This window comes from Drosophila suzukii, chromosome 3, assembly GCF_043229965.1.
Source record: "Drosophila suzukii chromosome 3, CBGP_Dsuzu_IsoJpt1.0, whole genome shotgun sequence".
Classification (NCBI taxonomy): Eukaryota; Metazoa; Arthropoda; class Insecta; order Diptera; family Drosophilidae; genus Drosophila; species Drosophila suzukii.
Window position 1 is genome coordinate 926,426 of NC_092082.1, and position 21,706 is coordinate 948,131.

The window sequence follows — 21,706 nt, forward strand, 5'->3', positions numbered from 1 at the left end:
ACTATCTACTGGCCTATTAGCGTTAATGATTGCAACTACAATGCACTGACCAATTGGCAATTGCGACTATAGTCTCGGGTTTGTTTCGAGATCGGAGCTCGGAACTCGGGGCACTCGGTGCCAGCCGCCCCATTCAAATGTCAATTCGGATCGGACCCCAGCGGAAAGCCAGGGAAACACTTTAAACAGCTACGGGGCGCTTTTCCTCGAAGGCCCCAATCTGGGATGCCCTAAAATTCAGGGAGATATTTGACTTGAATAAAATAAACGAAATCAGGCTGAGAAAGTTATCTATATCTTTAGTACATCTGTTGAAATAAATATTTTAAGACCTGCTACATTTTTGAAATTTCTCAGTTGACAGATCTCTGCTGAAATACAATTTATTACATTACTTCGCATTAATTGAGCAATTACTTAATCGTACAAAGCTCCCCATTCCATTACCACCAAGCCGCATTACTATTTTCTTGTTAGGGTATGCACTGCCGCTTTAAATAAAATCCCAGGCAAATGGAAAATAATAGGATAAGAAAAAAAAACAACGCCGGGGCTCACATGCATTGTCTATGGGGGACATTCATTGTGCACTGGAAAAAGTAAGTTCACTTTCTGAAAATAAATATCTTATAGATTTTCTTATATATTTTTATTGCTTCTAAAATCTTTTTGAAATCAGTTCGCTTGGAATCAATTTGGAACCGGGAATTTTGAGTCCTAATGTGAACCCCCATTTTTTAATGTACATATTTGTTAGGTCTCTCCTCATATCGTGTTTTTCTCTCTGTAGCAGTGCGTTTTATTCGACGTCGCCCGTTCTGGGGCCAACGATCTCCGATTCCGAACCAAACTCTGGTATGCGCTAATTGTTTGCAGAGCTTTGGGGTCTGCGATTTGAGCCATTGGCCAGGTACAATTAGTGCGCTCACCTTAGTCGCTGTTTCTCGGGCCCGCGACTCGGGTTTTCTCCCATGTAATGATTTTTTGGGTGCGACTGCGCTGAGACGAGAAATCAGTGAAACTTGAATTACCATAAAAACTCGTGTAGCAGTCAACAGCTGCGGCAACTGCGCGATTGCGAATGCCGTCGCCTCGGCTCAGCGCAGCCTTCCAATGGCCGTGCCGGAAAATTTTGACATAATAATTGTCAAGCTGACATTTCCAACCACGCAGCTGACAGCTGAGCCCGAACCAGCCGGGCTCCCGAGTGTTAAACGAAGCTAGTCGAACTCCCAGCTTAACCCCTGAGGTCCCAGGGGGATTAAGGAAAGGATTAAGGAATTTATCTGATCATATCTGAGAGTAGTTTTGGGGTTTTTGACTTTCCAAAGTCTTTCATTAAGAACTCCCTTTCAACTTTAGCGAATTTGGGATTTCTAGAATTTGTTGATGAGTTTTCTGGAAAGTCCTTAACGTATACTGATGAAAACACGTTTAAAAAAGATTTGGTAAATAAGTAAGCATCAAAAATGGATGATATTTTAAAACCTTCGATAGTTTGTTATGTGCATTGAACATTTTTACAAGTAGGTACTCAAGAGCTGAGTGTGTTAGCCTATTGATTTTGGGTGCTTAAAATACCTAACTAATAAGGTTTTTCAATTCCTGAGCACGTTCGGTAAGTATTGACAAATTGTTTGGTTTTTGTAATGATTACTTGTGTTTAAAGCCAAAGGCTTTTTAGATTATTGTCGTTTGTACATTAAAAGTCTAGGCAATATTGTATAGTGCTACACGGCTATTAACACATGTGTCAGCAAGGAGACTTGTTATCGTTTATTGTTCACTTTTATTGTCTAATTAAATTACTGATTTTTCTAGGGTTAATTGTCTTTTTTCCCGCCCCAAGTGAGGTCTCCGAAATGAAAGCTAAACCGCAATCAACAGCGCCGGCGACTTTGGCGAGGTGCGCATAAAAATCGCATTTAATTGTGATTTTCACACGAAATACAATGCGCATGCGCAACTGGCGCCGCTTGTTAAAAGCGTCGGCTGAGGAGGGGGCGTTTCATAGAGGGGTCGGGGGCGGTAATACTTGATGGCAATTTGTGTAACTAGCGGTAAAGCGTAACTACTAAACAGTCCGCGACCGATGTTGTTGCTGTAGTTGTTGTTGTTGTTGTGGTGGTGGCTTTTGGGAAACACCTGCAAAACGCAAAACGCACCTGTTTCGCTAAACAACAAAAACCGGCAAACGAAAACTAAAACAAAGTCAAGACACCAACGCCATACAAATTCGTATTGAAATGTATATATAAAAGCAACGCGGACACGGCTCAGCAACTTTTCCATGGGTTAAGCTGCAAACGGTGGGGCAACAAGGGGTTAAGGGGAACTAAAAACCGACTGACTTTTGTGTAATTGAAGCGGCCATCTGTCTTTGCGGCGAAAAGCGGGGGAAAAGCGGAAAAACTGGGTGAGAGTTCCACGCGAATTAGGAAATCGAAACCGAGTCGATGTTGGGGTTCCAAAGTGTGCAGTACTGGGAAACATATGTAAGCGCACAGTTGTGGGGAAATTGGCAATGTTCTTGAAAATGATATACTGGGTTAAATAGAGAGATTAGCCCTATTGGGTCATTATAGATTCCAAAGCTTTTGTGTTTAATTTATCTTTGGTTATAAGAGTAAAAATTAGTATCTAATTTATTTTTTAATAATTTAGTAATTAGGCATTCTACATTTCCCTATATTTTCATTTACTTACATTTACTCAAGATCTTATGTCGTTGGTAAGAACATTAAATATTTAGGTAGTCTAGAGATCTACTAGTCCTAGAAATAATCTAATATAATGATTTGTATTTTATTCAAATATATTTTAATGATGTTCTTACAATGATGTTATTATTTCTTAAATAATAATAATTTTAATTAATTAATATTTTAAATAACACTTTTATTTTCTGTTTCCATCAGGATTAGTGTTCCGTGTTTAGTGCTCCTAATGATTTTCCCTCGTTTGTCTGGTCGGCTTTCGAGTCAGGTGCTCGAATCGGAAGCTCAAGCTGCGACCATCTACCACCGGAGTCGAGCTCCATCAGCTGGCGGAAGTTGGCCAGAAAGGCGGACGGCAGCTGAGGATCGGGATTGGTTCAAAGTGGAAATTGGGAATGGGAATGGGAATGGGAGTCGGAGTCGGAGTCCAGGGCCTGGACAGCATTGATTTCAGCTGCGTCACCCAGCCATTGTGGCTTTGTCATGGGTGGTGGTGCTCGAAGGTGGTGCAGAAAAGGGGTGGTGCTGCTGCTGCCGTGGTTCAGTGGCCGCCACATGTTGGCCTAATGACAGCTCTGAGTGGTAAGACTCAGTCGCGGTTTTTGGCTTTTCGACCAACAATGGCGATGACAATGGTCGAGAGGTGCGGCTGCCGCAGTTGCAACTTCGGCTGCTGCTGCAGTTGCAGTTGCAACTTCTGTGGCCGCCTGACATTTGATCGAAAGACAAGGGGTCAGAGTCGCAGCAGCCCACCGCCGCCGATGACGAACTGCGGCGAGTGTCAAGCCGTAAATTAAATAAAATTATGCACAAAGCCTTATCGCCAATTGAATTGTTGCTATTCAATTTTTTGCCTCTGCCCCGAGGCTCTGACTAATGCGCCACCCGAGTTGCCGACGAGATTGATATGCGATGGGGAACACGGCAACGCTTAGTGGCAACAGCAACAGCAACAGCAACTTGCAACTTGCAGCAGCAGCAATATCAAAGACCACCAGCAGCAGCTGCAAGCTAATAAAAACCGAAGCGCCTTGCTGAAGTTGTACCATAAATACCCTACAGTTTTGGTAAGGTCTTTATTATAACTAGGTAATTTTTAGGAATTTTAAAATGTGCTGTGCTACAGGGCACTTATAAATATTTAAAAAGTGTTTAAAAGACAATCTCAGGATTCTAAAATTTTCAATAATTTAATAAAATGCAGATAATTCCTGGAGATACACTATAGTATGGATAGACCTCAAATCGTATTTCAAGGGGCAATTGGCTTAGTACCAATACTATATCTTTTACTTCCCTCGTTCTTCAGAGTCCCATAAGTAACGCCTCAATTCCGTAAGCTTCTGATACCACTAACTATACCCCTTAACAGCGAATAACAAGAGCCGAAAATCCGACATTGATAAATGCCATCCCACGCCTTGGCTGTGTTTTGGGCAAATAAAAAATCGCAAATAAATACTGACCGGGCTCCTGCCGTTGCAGTTGGTTATTTCATTCATTTTCATTTCGTTTTGCTAATTGATTCATTGATCTTGGCGATATCGCTCCCCGGTGACCAGAGCTTAGCCCCCATATATCCCCCGATCCTGCTGCAGATCGTAACATAATTCTTTCGGCGAGCTGCGGGTCCAGAGCCTCACAGCTCGCATTCATTTGCACGCCTGTCCACTTGGCCGTCAATTGTGCACAAAGACATTATTAGCCGTCTAGGAATTCAATTCCATTTCCATTGTCGGCCCGGCCAACTGGCTTTTGAGGCTTTTTTCTGGCTTTTCACGGGGGCTTGGCCAAGTCTCTGCCTTTTTTTGTTTTGTTTCCATGTTGCTGTTGTAGCCGCAATTTGTTAAATTGACAAAAACTTTTTGCGATAAACTTGGCGCGTTATTAAATTCAATAAATTTTGCTCTTGCTCCGCAGGCCGATTTTTTATTTTGCCCCTTATCGCAAGCCGAGATCAGCAAATACAAATTCTGTTTAAGATACGATACGGAATCGATCGATTGGGCCAGGTTAATTGCCAGTCAGAGGGGCGTGGCCATCAGATATATATCCTTATGCGGAGCGATTCTTATCTGTCACCGCTGAGGCGAATTAAATTTGCAATCAATGAAAACCCAGCCAGCTTGTCACAAATGCCACAGTCCTCTTCCTCTATTTAAGCAGAAAGCCCCGAAACACAAAGGCTGCCGCCGGCCCCAAAGACTCCAAAAGAGACTCCAATCCAATCCAAAGCCGGGACTCGAAACTCCGGCCAACTTCCGTCGCACATTTGCCATTTGTCATGCCATGTCAGAGCGGTCCAAAGATGCCCAAAAATGGCGACGAAGGAACAGACTTCGCATATAATTTACGATTATGTTGGAGGCCCCCAACGAGAAGGTGGGGTGCACTAAGGAAAAACGGTCATCAGTGTATACCAATTCTTATTTTGTTTCAGAAATCAATATCTTTGGACTCAAATTTACACGAAGATCTTTTTTGAGGCGAAATGTTCTTGAAATCAAGAATAAACTACTCTTGATTTAATCTTTCGAGAATAAGCCATTCAAAGAGTTACTTATATTTGAGGTAATTTATAGGGTAATGGACTTTTTTCTGAGTGCACTGTACTGAGTCTGAGGATTGATTTAGGTTGCCGCCGAGCCAAACTTATGGAGCCATTGATGGACGCACTTAGCCGGCAAAGACTTCAAAATTTACGTTGACATTCAGTTGGCTGCATGGTCGAAGCCCCTGTGCTCCCCTCCTTAACCCCTGACTGCCTAATTATTTTATATGGCAGTTTCAGTCATATTCGCCAGCACACACCTCCAAAAACCGAAAAGCCGCATTCACGTTGGCGTCGCGGCGCCGTTTGCTGTCGATAGATGGAAATTTGTTTGCCATAAATATTATTTTTCACGCGTTGCCGCAGTAGCTGCCAAAAAGTGTGGAGATGCCGCCAACACTGAGGAAAATTCGGAATAACAGAGGGGTGTTTGAGGGGCTGGGCTTTCGGCTTGAGGCATCGCCGACGTTGCAACGTCTTTGGTTTTTGCCTAACTTTGTTGTCAACACCGCAACGCCCGCAGTGCGTCAATTTCTGCATAAACATTTGAATTCGCTTATTGATTTTTCTCAATTTTATGTGAGCGGTCTTCCTCTTTTGATTGGCTGGAAATGTTTATTGATTTTTTGTTTGCATTTTCCCTGGCACGTACGTTTAATGAATATGGTTTTCGGAATCGTGAAATCATTGCATTTCTGGTATTTTAAGATTTAAATTCTAGTGTGAGTTTAAGCGGTCTTATTCAATCAAATCATGAAATCTATTTTCTATTTTAGAAGTATTTGATATGAGACCTACTTGAAATGTTTTTCAAAAGAGTAACTTATCTGCTACCTCGCCCTCACTCTTTTTGTACACCTTTTCCAGCTCTCAACTTTCCAGTAATTTTCTTCAATTTTTTCTGCCGCCTGTCTATCAGACATCTCCCTTGTCTAATTAACGCTTCATCGCGGCTCAACGGCAAACTTTAAAAACAAGTTGAGTCGGCACATCTGAAAAGCAATCGAAATACACTTCCCGAAGACCAAAGCCAAAGCCAAAGCCAAACCCAATTCAAATCTTGGCTCATAATCGCAGTGCAAAAATCTCATTAACGCAAGCGGCCAAAAAGTCCACACACTGGGGAGAAAAGCGATTGCCCAGAGCTTGGCCAATTAATAAAGAAGCGTGAAATTGAATTTCTTGGCCATATACGCGCAGTGCAGACTTCACACCCCAAGATCCGAGCCCAAATCTAGACGGCATCGTCTTTTCCTGCGGCTGCACCACAAAAACTGCCAAAAGAAGGCAAATGCAGGTGTGGTTCGGCTGAGTTGCGGCTATTAAAACTCAATCTGAAATTCAAATCGTAATATAGGGCCACCTCTTCTGGCAAAAAGGCCGCAAAAACAAAGGCCAGCGACAAAGCAGGCTGAACTGCGAAATCCGCAGAAAGATCGAAGCCCAAAAACTATTCACACAAAAAGGCAACCAGAAATCAAAGGCCAGAGCGAGGCCCAAGAATTCCTTTGCCGACGTCGCATTTTGGTCAAAACGAGGCGAAGAACGGTCATCCAGTCCATCCGTCGACCGGGGCTATCTCACCATTTGATCTGAGACGATTCGTCGAAGGTTTGCCGAGGTTCTGAGGCTCCGTTGCAGAACTACACTCGGAGAAAACTGTGTGTAAGAAGATCAAACCATCTTAAAAACCAAAGCGAAAAGTAGAATATGTTACATATGGCAATATCGATAAGGAAGGATTAAAGAAGTTTGATATTTAAGTGATTTAATAAGTTTTCTATCATTTATAAATGTTTCCAAAAGTAGGTATTATAAAAAAACATTGATTTTCCGTAATAAGACTATCAAATTTCCTGATTTAAAATATTTTGTTGCATACTTATAGATACCTTAACAGGTGGTTTGCTCTTAGAAGCTAGACAAAGGTATTTTAAAGTTATAATTGAATCCTTACTTTGTTGTACTTCTTAAAATTGGAGTTGATAAAGGTCTGGTTTGATTGCTTAAGGAACAATGCAAATGTGATTTTTTCATGACCTTACTTAATAGCACACCCATTTTCTCCCAGTGCACTCCCATTCTGAAGCTGATCTCAGTCTGAGTCGCAGTCTGGGACTGAATATGAGTCTCCATGAGCCCCGCAAGGAATTCTTTCAATTCATTTGGTTTCGGCTGGGTTTCTTTCACTCCTTCTCCCTACCTTTTTTTGGCAAGATCCTTTGGGTCCAACGCGCGGCGCATTTCAATGCTGCACGTGCAGGCCGAAAGCGAACCTTCTTCGCCTTGCCTTTTTACTTTTTTCGGTTCCCCTTGAGAGGGTTTCGCCTTTGAGCCGAGATTGAAATTTGCTGAACACCGGCGTGGCATAACTTCTCTTATTTTGCTCATCTTTTTTGTGGGTCTTGGCTTGCAGTTTTTTCTGTATGCTTGTGTGTTGTTTTTTGGGATCGACTTCGCTTCCTTTTGACGGTGACGACTTTTATTAATATTTCGGGGATTGGTTTTGGGCTTGGGGCCTTTTTGCAACTCGGTTAGGGACTGGAACATGGGACTTCGAGCTTGGGAGAGAAGAACATCAGACAAAGCTTCTCGGAATCGTTCTTGGCGATCAGCTTAGCGCTCTTTGTGATTCCCTGTATTTTCAAAAAGGGCTATTAGAAGATCACAGCATGTGATTAATAATTATAACTTAATGTGTCTTTGAATTAATTCACGTCTTAGACTAACCTTAAAATACACCAGATCAAAATAACGTAATACATTACAAAAATTACAAATGATCATAATTTTTCACAAAAAACATCGTATTTTGTTCGAAACATTGCATCAAATTGTTCAAATATGGAGTGTTATATACCGTTGAACTCGTAATAAAATTCCTCATCAATTGGCGTTCAATATTGAAAAATTTAATTTTTGACCATTTTTACAAAAAAACGCGATGTTACCCCTTACAAAAAATTAAAAATTTGACGAAATTTTATTTTATTTAAATCTGTCTAAAAAAGTTATGGTTCGTAAGCTTGGTTTGGTAGCTGGACAAAACAGTATTTTTTTTAGCTATGGCACTTTATTTAACGGAATAACGACAAAAAAACCAAGATAAATATTCCCGATTTTTCCCATAAGTAGTTCTACATAGTTTTTCACAAAAAACAACAGTATTTTGTTCGTAAAATTGCTAAGAATTGTCCAAATATAGAATGTCATACATCGTTGAACTCGTAATGAAATTCCGCATAGATTAGCGTTTAAACCTGAAAATGTTAGTTTTTTACCCTTTTTTGCAAAAAAACGTGATGTTACCCCTTAAAATTTAAAAATTTGATGAATTTTTATTTTATTTAAATCAATCTAAAAAAGTGATGGCTCGTTAGCTGAGGTTGTAAGCTGGACAAAACAGTACTTTTTTTAGCTATGGCACTTTATTTAACGGTATGACGACAAAAAACCAAGATAAGTATTCCCAATTTTAGCCATAAGTCGTACTATCTAATTTTTCATAAAAAAGCAACAGTATTTTGTTCGAAAAATTGCTAAAAAATGTCCAAATATGGAATGTCATACAACGTTGAACTCGTGATGAAATTCCCTATCGATTAGTAATCAAACCTAAAAATATTATTTTTTGACCCTTTTTTGCAAAAAAACGTGATGTTACCCCTTACAAAAAATTAAAAATTTGACAAAATTTTATTTTACTTAAACCAATCTAAAAAAGTGATGGCTCGTTATCAGATGCTGTAAGCTGAACAAAACTGTATTTTGTTTAGCTGTGGCACTTTATTTAACTAAGCTACGACAAAAAAACCAAGATAAAAATACCTGATTTTGGCATATCGTTCCTTTACAATTTTTCACAAAAAAATAGTATTTTGTTCGAAACATTGCAAAATATTGACCAAATATGTAATGTCATACATCGTTGAACTCGTAATTCCCAATCTATTAGAGTCCAACCCTAAAATATTTTATTTTTAACTTTTAACTTAACAAAAGTCAAACTTTTTCTAGCTTAATCACATTATTCCAATATAGAAATTATTTGTTTTTATAATATTTTTTACTATTAAAAATACTAATACAACTTGAAAGTCTTACGTTGTAGGTAAGTTCCCCATTCGATTTCATTCTAAGAGTACCAAATCGTTTTTTCAGGGCTTGAATTTTTTTCGGCGAGAGGAAAGGTTTCGAGGAGGGCTTTGAGTATTTTGAAGACAAATCATGCCCCTTGGTCGTATTGGATCGCTTTGTGTGGCTTTGTCTTGTGGTTTTAGCCAACCTGCCCTCCTCCCCTTCCTTTTGCCATTCAGTTTGGGCCGCAATTCATCGCCCATGTGGCTCGAAGGCATTTTCATCTCATTGCCGGTCTCTTGCACAGACTTCTTCCAAAATTAAGTTATAATTTTGGATCTGCGGCTGCTGGGTGGTCGTTATTTGCATTTAAATTGCAAACAAATCATCGCAAACCTTTGATTTATAGTGGAAAGTCCTGGCCTCAATTAAAAAACTCCAAAAACCGGGGAGATCGGTAATCATTTCGGAAGCTGATTTTGATGATGAATACTCCGCAATGATGCACTTGGAAAAATGGTGTACAAGAGTATCTACATATGTAAATAATATTTTGAATTAAAAAATATTTTATATTCCTAATAAATGCATTTGCCTGTTATAAACTAGCCCTCAAAAACTTAATTTATATTAAGTAATGTAACAAATAATAGTTCCAAAATCGGATTATATGAATTTAGAGAAATTTTTAAGCCAAATAAAGGTGTTCTATATTTGAACTAAGCATTGTAAAAACGAATTTACACAGGTCCCCAACATTTAAGGAAAATAAACACATTCAGTTGATTGAAAAAAGGTTAACAACTTCAATAATATTTTAATATGTTTAAAAGAGCCAATATTTTCCGAGTGTAATAATGATGATCGCTGCAGTGCGGCTGCGTAGGCAGTGGCAGTGGAACGGTAGCCATGCAGATCGTCAACGGCAGCCGTTCCCAGATGACAGCCTCTGCAGCTACTCGTACTTATCGCTCTTTCAATGGAGTTTCCGTTTTTTTCTTTTTTTGGTTGTGAATTTTTCATTTTGTTGAACTTTTTACGAAAGCCGGAAAATGAGGTGCGTCGGCAGATAAAGAAACCCGCAGCCACATCGTCTGAAAGAATGCCAAACAATTCATAAAACCATGAGCCACAAAGAAGAAGTAAACCGAAAAAAGGCGAGAGAGGTGAGCCATTCTTTGGCAGCCATTTGGCAACGAACGTCACGTAGCGGCGGCATCATTAGCCAAACCGCCGGGTCTCAGTCTTCAGACCCGGTCTCAATCCCAAACAGAGACAGAGTCAGAGACTCTGCGACTTGGAACCCTACAGGGAGAAAAAAACATAGAGTTTAGACTTCAAAAAGGTAATATATCATGGAAAATAAAGTCTACGTTGGCCTATAAAAGATGGAAATGTTAAAATAAATGTATAATTACTAAAAATAGTTCTTAGCCTTAACAAAATATATTTCCTACTTTACGAAAAAATATTTTTTTTATATTTGTTATTCGTTTATAGAATTCTTCTTTAAAATACAAGATATATTTTATGATATTATATAATAATATTCACCATTATTAGAAGTATTCATTTATACATATTATATAAGAATAAACAATTTATAATATTTAAAATTTATATGGTATATTTAATTTGTAACAGATATAACTCTAAGAGATTTTTCTCTCAGTGCTCTGACTTATTTGTTGCCGTTTTGGCGGCGGCCTTTCCATTTTCCCACTCACTTTGCCGTGTGCAACTGTTGCTCGCCGCTCATTAATCCCGAGCCTCCGATTCCGATTCAGATTCGGATTCAGGGGCCATATCCCGCTCTCAGCCCCAGCTGCACCTACTTTTCAGCTCTTTTGTTTGCCGCACACCTGAGAGGAAATGCGTAACAAACACACACAGCACACAGCTGGTGGGTAATTTCCACGAAATTAGTGCCGAGACTTTGTTGTTACTCTGAGATTTGTCCACGCTGGAGGTCATCAGCTCACACGTCGCACACAAGTACACAGATATGCGGGTGTACGAACGTAGCCCCGAGTTTAAAAGAAGGGGCTCGAGAATGGGTATGTGGAACCCACTTTCAAGAGGCCCATTGTTCGCCCTATTGACAGCCATTCAAGTGGAATTCCCCGCATCTTTTAATTGTTCCATAATTAATGTGGGAAAGATAGTACAAATCTGGGCTGCGCTGATTGAGACATAGCATATGAAGAAGAGTTCGAGATCGGATCGGATCGGACGGGCCACCCGCTATATGTCGAAACTGTCAGCGGAGTTTGAAGAGCTCCATCGAGCACTTGAGACAGTCGCATTCGCAGATGTGACGAGCAGTGAAATGCAGCTCAAGTGGTAGATTGAACTCTGGTGAAAAGATGCAGACGATCTACAAGAAGGCTTATCAATTGTTTTGAATCGAGTAGAAAGCTTCTTTAATTGTTGGAGAACTACTTCAGTAGGGAATGAGGCATCCAATGCTTACTTGAAACTACAAATTTTGTTCAGATGATACAATTTTCTTTAACATCATAAGATATTTCAAAAAGAAAAGAAAATATCGGTTCTACCTTTTCTCCGGAAACGGGAGTTTTTTAATAGGATTAAACAGATCTCTATTTCCTTCCTCATAATATTATTATTTATTTAAATCTTATGATAAAATGTTTTTTCTCACCTGTTTCTTTACTAACACTTCCCCTATTCGATTTGCTTTGGTAAGCTATGCAACCAATTTATTTTCAAATAGACATAATAGTTGGCCATCTTCAGACAGTGATTTCCAACGGAAACGGAAGTATTTAATCGGATTAAAGTATCAGTTTTGATAAATCATGATATTTGTCCATTAAAGATCAAATATTAAGGCGGAAAAGGGGCTGAAATATCTGGATCTCGTTTATGCCAATTAAAGTATTTCTCAAGGCATCAAGGTAAATGAGGGGTTTTGAAGGAGATACAATGCGCAGGTAATATCCAACCTTAAAATCTCGCTTTATGAAACTGCATTAACAAATCCAGTTCCTTTCATCATTCTGCCTTCTACACACCCAGCGATGATTACTCATTCGCTTGATTTTTGATTTGAGGGGAGCAGCAAATTGGCCTCTGACAACTCAATTGGACATCTGCAGAGTGCAGAGGCCCCACGAAATGGACGATTTGGCTGCACTCGGACCACACCCATTGAGTAATCCGCTAACAGAAATCAGAAATCCTTCCCGGCTCAGTCATTTGGCACATTTAATCCACGCGTCAGCGAGCCGGGCACCGGGAAAATGTTTGCGCATAGTTTAGGCCAGATAAATCTCGAGTTAAATGGCCAAATGTCAAAATAAATTAAGCCCACATGCGCCGCAGAAACAACAAAAAGCCCAAATAGAAATAGGAAAGAGATCGAAGCCAGCAGGCGACAGGCAGTCACCACAAACGTTGTCACACCCTTCTGGCCGAGGCATTCTGACCCGTCGGATCTGGGGGCTCCACTTGGAGCTCGGAGCTGGGATCTTGGAGCTTGGAGCAACCATGGAGCCAGCGACGCCCACATGCAGATGCATTCGCTCCAAGACAATGGGCACGGCCCCAGTGCCAAGTTCCAGCACTCGGAAAAAATGTGTGAAGCAAGGGATCTTCAGGAGTTCCTTTGGGATCAGTGAAAAAATTATATAATACTATTGATCTATACTAAAACTAATATTGTAATTCAAATGTTTTTATGAAGATTAATCAGCACAGAACTTAAATTAATTCCTAAAGCTGATATACGACATAAGGCATGGTATCTAGTAATACATTTTTCTCAGTGCCGCTTTGGGTCCCAGTTTCAGTCCAAGTCCCGAGCTCAGATTTGTCACCAGCTCGTTGTTTTCGGGGTTGGGGTCTTGTGCACATGCGCCAACTGGGCCGCCGTCTCTGATTAAGTTGACGAAACCGAATTCAAATTGCGCGGAAAAGGGGGGCCGCAGGGGTACGGGGGCCATATAGTGACATGATCTGGTCCGCGGCTGGGTGACGAATTGGACAAACATTGGACAATTGCTGCGCCCTCGAAATGTCAACGCCCTAGAAACGAACCCGGGAACTCAGCTGGGGAAGGCCCCCTGCCATGCGAATGTCGCATGCAGAGACACTGGTCAACAAGAAAGATACAAAGATACTTTACTTCAGAGGCATAACTTATGAATAATAATGATCATTGCAAAATAATTTTTTTAAATTCTTGGTCTTCGTCAAGAATACTCTAAGAATTTTGATTAAAATATATCAATATTTAAGAAAAGTGAGAGCTCTTAAGCTGAAACACATTAAATACTTTCTTAGGAAAGTATCTTTAAGCTTCATTGTCTTTCCCACTTTCATACAATCTTTCATCATCGAATTTTCGATATGGACCAGTGTCGCAAAGGCAGGCACACCTGATAAATATCAAATAACCAAGATCTCCCTTTCGCCCTGCCCCCGATTTAAATCGGCGTATTGCTGACATACTTTTACCACTCAACGCATTTAATTATCGAGACAATTTCGATATCGAAACTGTTTGTTTTGCATTTCGCATTTGCACGCGTCGCCGTCGCGACGATATGTGTTTTATGTTCACCGCTCCAAAATCGGCGGCGTCAGCGTCTGTCGCCCAATTATTCCAATTTTTTCTTTATTTTTTTGTATTTCTTACTGGCGACGATCGACGATCGAGTTCAAACACCTGCAATGCACTCAATGTGCTGGCTGCTTTCGTTTGCATATTTTCTTGGTTGTTTTTATGCGCTGCACGCAGCGGCCAACTGCGTTAATTTGACTAAATTTTATAATTTACAACTGTTGCCGGTTATAAATTCTAGCTAATCGAGTTTGGGTGGCACTGCCGAGGCGGAGATATTCTCCCAGGGAATCGTGCCGGCCGAGATAAGTCGGGAGTCAGACTCCAAACTGGGCAAATAAAATATAATCGGGTGGGTTTTAGGCGCAGTGGAAAAACGAGCGAAAAAATTCCCACAAACTTGACTCCGCTTGACCGACACAACAACGCGGCGCAAGCAAATGACGCGAACGTGAAGTTTGATCAGGTGCGCATACAAGGTACAAATCTTACGACGCCAACTTTCAGTTAAACAAAACACACAAAAACACACACTGAGTAATGTACTCGGGCAAAGAGGCTCAGGGGATTTTGTGGCGCAGGATAAACCGAATCGGGGATACCCTAAAGGGGGATAGTCCTCAGGGATTGAAGATAAGACATAAATAGAGAATGCATTTAGAGCAAATTAAATCTGGGGTTTTGAAAACTGGAAGTTTTCAGGTGATACATTTATTAGTAACCTTTTGCACTCTTAATTTCTACGAATTTTAACCATCCAAGATGACATTTAATTAGTAACACTTTCTGCTTTTTAGTAAGAAATGGGAATACATGGAGAAATGCGCCAATGTAATACGTACTGTCTGGTCTTATAACATCTAGTTTTGCAATCTATATAATTTTTTCAATACAAAATTTCATAAGCTAGCTAGCAGTTTCATACATCTTTTAAAGTTTTAGGGTATTGACTAACTCAACCGCCGCAAAGTAAGCAAAAGTTAATGAGAAAGTCAAATAAACGAAACAAATAATATGCAAAGTGCTGGCTGTGAGAGTGCGACTGAGGGTCCCCAGAAAACGACAGAGAAAGACAGATACAGATACAGATACAGATACAGATACTGGCGGAGGATGGGAACCTAGTGGAAATCAGCGAGTTGCGCAGGCGTTTTGCCTCATTTTTGTACCTTGCGGCAGTTGTGGGTCTGAAAAGCATTTTGCATTTTGCGTTTCAGCCGCTGACGCGTGAGAAGGTAAACAACAATTCGCGATGATCTGATCCGTGATTAAGTGAGGCTGCCCTGAAGTGGCCCCGGGTAAAAGTCAAGCCTACACTGGGAAAACCCGCCACGGAAATCGGCCATCTGTTCTCCACTTTATTGCACATAGGTCCCATCCATTTGTGGCTCTTAATTATGCACTTAGCTTATCCAAACATTCTAAGTATCTCGTAAGTACCAATAAATTATTGAAGATTGTTCTTGCCTATTAAATATAATTAATATAATTCCTAATTCTTCTGAGTCATCACCTAAGGCTATTGAATCTACTAAACTAAGAAAAGTTTTCATATTTTTTTGTTTTCCAGCGAAAGTTTCTTTATGTTTAAAATATATGAGTGCTTAAGTTCAGCTTAGGTCAATTGTAAATAGCAAAATCACTTCCTCTGTGTTTTTCTCCGTGTCATCAGTTCACCGAGCAAATGCAGCTGAGTCAATAATCAATCGTATTGTCCGACCAGTGGCCCCACGCCCCCGAAACCTCCCCCTTTGGAACCCCAATCCACCGCTTACCCAGCTCCAACTGCAACTCGAACGGCAACTGCATCTGCATCTCCGACTGCATCTGCATCTCCCAGCGAAACCGAAAGTGGCGCTACAAGTGCATCGACAGCTGATAAGCTCCTCCACAAAGGCAACAACTGTCAGACGGTCGCCAGCTGTAATCTTAATGCACTTTTTTGTGTGCCAGCCCGCGGAGTCTTCGAGATTGCAGAAGGCAGAAGGTCCCCCAGCTGCGGGGTGGCCTCTATGCGGCATAACTACTCACAGAGGAGGCCAGACTAATAGGACTTTCCATAAGTAACTCGTTTAATACATAAGATATATATTTCTTTAGTGGAAAGTTGAAATAACCAGAATACTCACTGAATAATATATATTATTAGATTAGCTTTTAATAATATAGATATAAGATAAATGTATTTTAAATTTATTTATTTTATACTTACAGTGTAATATTATAAATGAAATTATATAATTATAATGAGAATATTTTATGAAGCATTAGATATTATGATTCATAAAATAAGCCCCATACCTCCAAAGTTAGTCATATTTTCGCGACCATCTGCGCTCTTATGATGATGCTGTTGTAATGACTAAGTTAAGCGCGGCTTATCAATGTTTTGCCGGCGTGGGTCGTCTGGCCAGTTTAACTTTATCTTAATTACCGGGGGCAAGGGAACCGTAATGCCCAAGATATACTGTTGTTTGCGTTCATATTCGCTCAAGTATTTCCCATTTCTTCTTTGTTTCTTACCCGCTTATCTGCGGGAGAAAGTGGCTTTTAGATTTGGCATGTGCGTTCGTACTTCCTCTGTGCTGATAAAAATATTTTTGTGATTTTCCCAGCTTTTTGGACAAACGCAAAATTAATATTTAATGACTCAATCCAGCTTTTAAATTTATTGTGTGTATTTTCAAAGATCTGAACTGTTTTAAATGTATTTATTTCCTAGGTTTATTAATTTCAACGCCTATACATAGATCACTTTTCCAAGAATCAACTTGATTGGCCCCGCAAATCGATTCTCGTTGGTGTCCATTGTTCCGATTTGATGGGTATTATAGCGCCTGCAATTTGTGCCTGTTTTGTTGTTGTCAGTCATGGTTTTTTCCCACTTTTTTCCATTTTCCATTGGCGCCAGTCTCGTAGAACCGTCAATGGCAACCCTGGCTTCCTCGTAGACCCCATCTCCATCCTCCATCCAATCTCAATCTCTGCTCTAGTTTGCTCCTTCATGGGGCTGATGCATATAGTTCTGATTTAATTGCCTCGGGTTCGCTTCTAATTTGATTCCGTTCAATTTCCAGCACTACAATTGTACAACGGAGCATTAATTTATGTAGGTATGTGGCCCATCGTTTCGCTTTTTGCATATATTTAAATTTTATTCATTTGTGGTTGTCACTTTTGCACTTCTCAGCTTGGGCGACATAATTGTGCGATAATGCTATGGTGGCCTGTAGTATTATTAACTGTCGCTGTCACATGGAAATATACTTTTTTAATAATTTTTAATTACAACATGACATGACAAGGGATTTACTTTGCTGGTTCCGCTGTAAACTCGCTGTTTTTTTCACTTCTCAGCTTTTGAATTATGATTATTAATGTCATATGGTGGTCATTTGTCATGGCTTCAGGTGTTGCTGTGGTTTCTGTTGTTTTCCACCAGCGGGGATTGCCTTTTGTACTTTATGGTTATTGTTATTGCATGCTTTTCATTTAGTTAGAAGCGATTATGGCCACATCAACATCGGCTACGAAAGCCAAGCCAAACGGCTCAAGTAATTAGCGGCATTTGCATTTCCTGAGTCTGGCCTTTTGTGTTTACCATCTTTTTGTGCTCTCACTAAGGTTTTTTTATTTAGTTGAGATTTAAATTACGATTGTACTAAAATGTGTTAAAGGTTTTTGCTATGGTACAATTTATATGCTTTAAACTCAAGTTATGTTTACCATAGTTTACTTAAATATTGGTATAGAAATTTATCGACCTTTCTTTACAATGAGTTTTTTTATTTATTTTTAAGAGTATATCAATCTTCGGTTTTTTTTACTACTCGCCTTTGTTTGTGCTTTTTCCTCATATAGGGGATTTGCAAATGAAATTCAAAAGAAATCGAACTGTCGTAACTGTCTTTGTTTTTGTTGCTGCTGCACCGGCTGTTGGCATGGTAATGGAATCGGTAATTCAGTAATTCAGGGGGTAATGCATGGGGTTGGGGGTCGGTACTCAGTAGGGGACGTAATTTTCACGGGCTTCTTCGTAATCAGCACACCTGTTCTATAGGTAACTAAATAACAAGCGAACGAAAGTGAAAAGCCAATCATTTGCATTGTTTAATGGGCCATATCCATTGCTAATTGAAAGTAAAAACGAGACAAAATTCACTTTTCATTGACCTAATACATATTAATAATTCTTAAGTCATGGCTTTCGCTTTCGTTTTGTTTGAGATTATACATTTAATACGAATTAAATGGCAAGTAATACGATCGTTGACTCATATGGCACATTTTCAGATTTTCGGATGCTCAGATTCTCTTGTAATTTCTTTTTTGTTAATTCTTATCATCAAAATTTTAAATTAATGCGCTCATCCACACACTTTTGCAAAAAGAGAGAGAGAGATAAAATAGTATTGTCACAATTTTTGACTTTGATAATTAATAACTAAGCAGCTGTAGGGAGTATTTTTTCTATCAAAAATGTTTATGACAGATTGAACAATTATCTATAACCTGTAATTTAAATGGTTTGATTACCTTCTCTGGTTTAGAAGAAATAATTTTAAAATCCCAAATATAATTTTTTGCCCAGGCGAAACATTTTGCTCGACAAAAACAAGAACAACCACAAAGGAAACGAGAGAGCGCGAGAGCAAAAGTTCTATTTTCAGGGCCGAGAGTCTTGTTTAGCATTTGGCGGCGCTCAGTCAACAGCTCCAGTGGCGCAATTGGTTAGCGCACGGTACTTATAATCAGTATTCTGTGTGTATGAGCAATGCCGGGGTTGTGAGTTCGAGCCTCACCTGGAGCAAGTCGCTGGTGACTATATTTTTTTTAGGTCAAACTTTTCTTTTTTTTCTTTTTTGTTGTTGTTTTTGAGGTTTTAAAACTGTCTACGTGGTAAAAATCGTGTTACTCAGGAGGTTTTAAGGGTTTTGACCATATTGTTTTGTGGTTTTTTGCCCAGTGTTCAGTTGTTTTATTGTTTAATTCAAATGTTCTTAGTTTAAAATTATTTGTTAAGAGTATGCATTGGTCGTAACACATTTTATTTTACAAATGTGACCCTTTTTTATTATTTGCCCTTGCTTTTTTTTAAATTTTAGTTTGTTTTAATTAGCAAAGATATTAGTCTCACAATTTAGATCCGGTTTTCTTCCAAAAAATATGTACCTCCAAAAATAATAATATACATTACTTACTTTTAATATTTTTATGCTAATTTAAATATAACATAAATAACATAATAATTAAATAAAAAACCTAGTTTAAGAATGTTTTGCATTTGAGGCACATGAGTTCTAAAAACTTGTTCGTTATAAGATATGGTTTTGAATTTGGTTAACTACTAACTCCATATTTTTATTTCTTTTTGTTACACATTGGTATACTTTTTTTTATTTATGCGAATTGATAATTTTTTTATTATACAAAATCGATTTTATTTACCTATAAAGCTTCTAAAAGATGATTAAAAATAAATTGTTTTATTGTGTCGAGTCCAGATATCATGTTTGGAACGAAGCTCGGCTAGAATGATGTAGTCATAAATATATTTTGGAAATGGGAGCATAATATGGTTGTTTCTCTTTGTACAAACAAAATGTACTTCAGTCCTTTTACTGACAAGCATTTTAAAAACACTGTTTAGAGGGCTTGCTTCGTATATGCTGCCTTTTAAATACATTTGGGGAAAGCTAGGAAGAGAAAGCGTGGGAGAGAGCTTAAAGGATATCTGATTGTTCTATTTTTTGGGCTTGCGGTCTCCTTGAGCTTTTGGCGGCGCCCGGGCAACGCTCCAGTGGCGCAATTGGTTAGCGCACGGTACTTATAATCAGTATTCAGTGTGTATATGAGCTATGCCGGGGTTGTGAGTTCGAGCCTCACCTGGAGCAGGTCGTTTGGGGACGCAATATTTTGGACCACTTTACGTTTTTTTGCTTATTTTAATCACGATTTGTTATATAAAGATTAAGGTGTTGTTAACCAGAAATATAGCACAAGGTTTGTTGACTATCTACACGCAGGGCTATAACTTAAGATGGAAGCTGGTAACCATTATGATGATTGGTTTTAATAAAAATATGAAGTAGTATCTTGAATTTTAAACAATATAAGTGGTAATTTTATTTAAAAAATAAGTCTTTACAAAATAAATAGTAAACTTTGAACTTCTACTTTGTATAAATATTTTTCATATTCAACTAGCCGTACATCATTTATGTTCTTAATAATTTACTCATAATCTTATTCGTGTTTAGCTTAAAATCTTAAAACCCCATGCATATGGCCTAACGAACACTTGACCATTGCCTGTAAACATTTCGGAAATCTGTCAAAATCATATTCACCCAATTTTCTTGCCTCAGATACATCCGTACCACTCCCAATCAATTTCAAAAGTTCCTGAGTCTGAACATGCCACCCAAACAAATCGAGTGGCTGACGGGCAGAGTTTGTTTGAAAATTCAACAAAAGTGCCCCCGACTAAACACGATAATCATTATCTTTCCCTAGCCATGTGGATATATGGAGATCTTCGCAGCGGTGCTGAGTTGTAGAAAGGAGCAATTAATCACTGGGAAATCGAACAATATCCGCCGCGGCGAGTGTTCGTTCGTCTATCCACATAAATAATTTTTACGATCTCCGCGCGGACCAAGTCAATTGAAATTATGAACAGATCTTGCAGCAGGGTCTAAATCTAAACAACAATTCGAAAACGCCAAACAGATGCGGCCACAAGAAGGTGTTGAAAAAGAGATCCCCTCCGAGGATCTCGGAATGGGCATGGGGATGGGCCGGGCTCTAAAGCATGGGAATGTGGGCGTTGTGGAGTGCCGAGTGTTTGGAGTGAAGTCAATAAAAAGCAAGCAGCAAGAGCAAGAGCTATATCGGCCATATCCGAAAGCCAGGCAAGAAGCGCAGCCAGCCAATGCCAATAAAATGTTTGCAGTCCGCCGGCTGATTTGTTTACACAGCATCGATGACGACGACGTCCGCAAGACGATCGGTGGCACAGTGGTTCAAAAACTATTACTATTACCAAAATTTAAGTTAGTTCATATACATTTTCTTAATATTTTTTTGGGGCTTTAGGATGAAACTGCTTTTTTTGAGCTTTTCCTTTTTTTTTAAATATATATCAAAGCGATACTTTTAAGCCCACGATCCAGCGTACTCGTAGTACTTAGCATATTTTCCGAGCAGCTGCAGCCGATCGCCCTCCAAGTTCCAACGGTCCAGCAAACTTTGGTGGTCCCCGCAAATGGAGTGGGAGAGTACGGACATCGGTGGCCCTCGAGGCTTTAGGCTGGGTTTTTTATATACACTTTTTTGGAGTGGTAGGCGTGCGGAATTTTAAACAAATATTTACAGAGCCGAAACTTTTCGGGCAGATGCAGATGCTTGATGCCCATCCGGAGGCAGCATAATCACGATGGGATCGGATCTGGATCGGGCATCGGGAAGCGGGAACCGCGTTCGTTATGTGTTTACAGCTGCGATATTTGGGGCAACATTTATGCAAAATAAACATCACGCGAGGAGGGCCTTTCCTCTTTCGAGGGCAGCAATTGATTTGGAACAGACCACCCAGCACATCATTTCACACGTACCGGAACGGAATGGATCGTAGCGGATCGTATCGGATCGGAACCCGCAACATGATCGCGGGGACTGATCCCCATCCCCATCACCATCCTCATCCTCGTGGATACTCATCTGCATTTCGGGGGAGTCTTGCGGTTGGGCGGTCGCCCGTCTGACACTCGT

General features: G+C 39.7%; 2 non-coding genes across 2 annotated transcripts; both read left to right on the plus strand.

The window, feature by feature from the left end:
- The first annotated feature begins 18,645 nt into the window (after window positions 1–18,645).
- On the plus strand, window positions 18,646–18,743 carry TRNAI-UAU (transfer RNA isoleucine (anticodon UAU)). The gene is made up of 2 exons: window positions 18,646–18,683; window positions 18,708–18,743. It is a non-coding gene; the product is annotated as a tRNA-Ile (tRNA).
- Window positions 18,744–19,727: 984 nt separating this feature from the next.
- Window positions 19,728–19,827, plus strand: TRNAI-UAU (transfer RNA isoleucine (anticodon UAU)). The gene is made up of 2 exons: window positions 19,728–19,765; window positions 19,792–19,827. It is a non-coding gene; the product is annotated as a tRNA-Ile (tRNA).
- The last annotated feature ends 1,879 nt before the right edge of the window (window positions 19,828–21,706 follow it).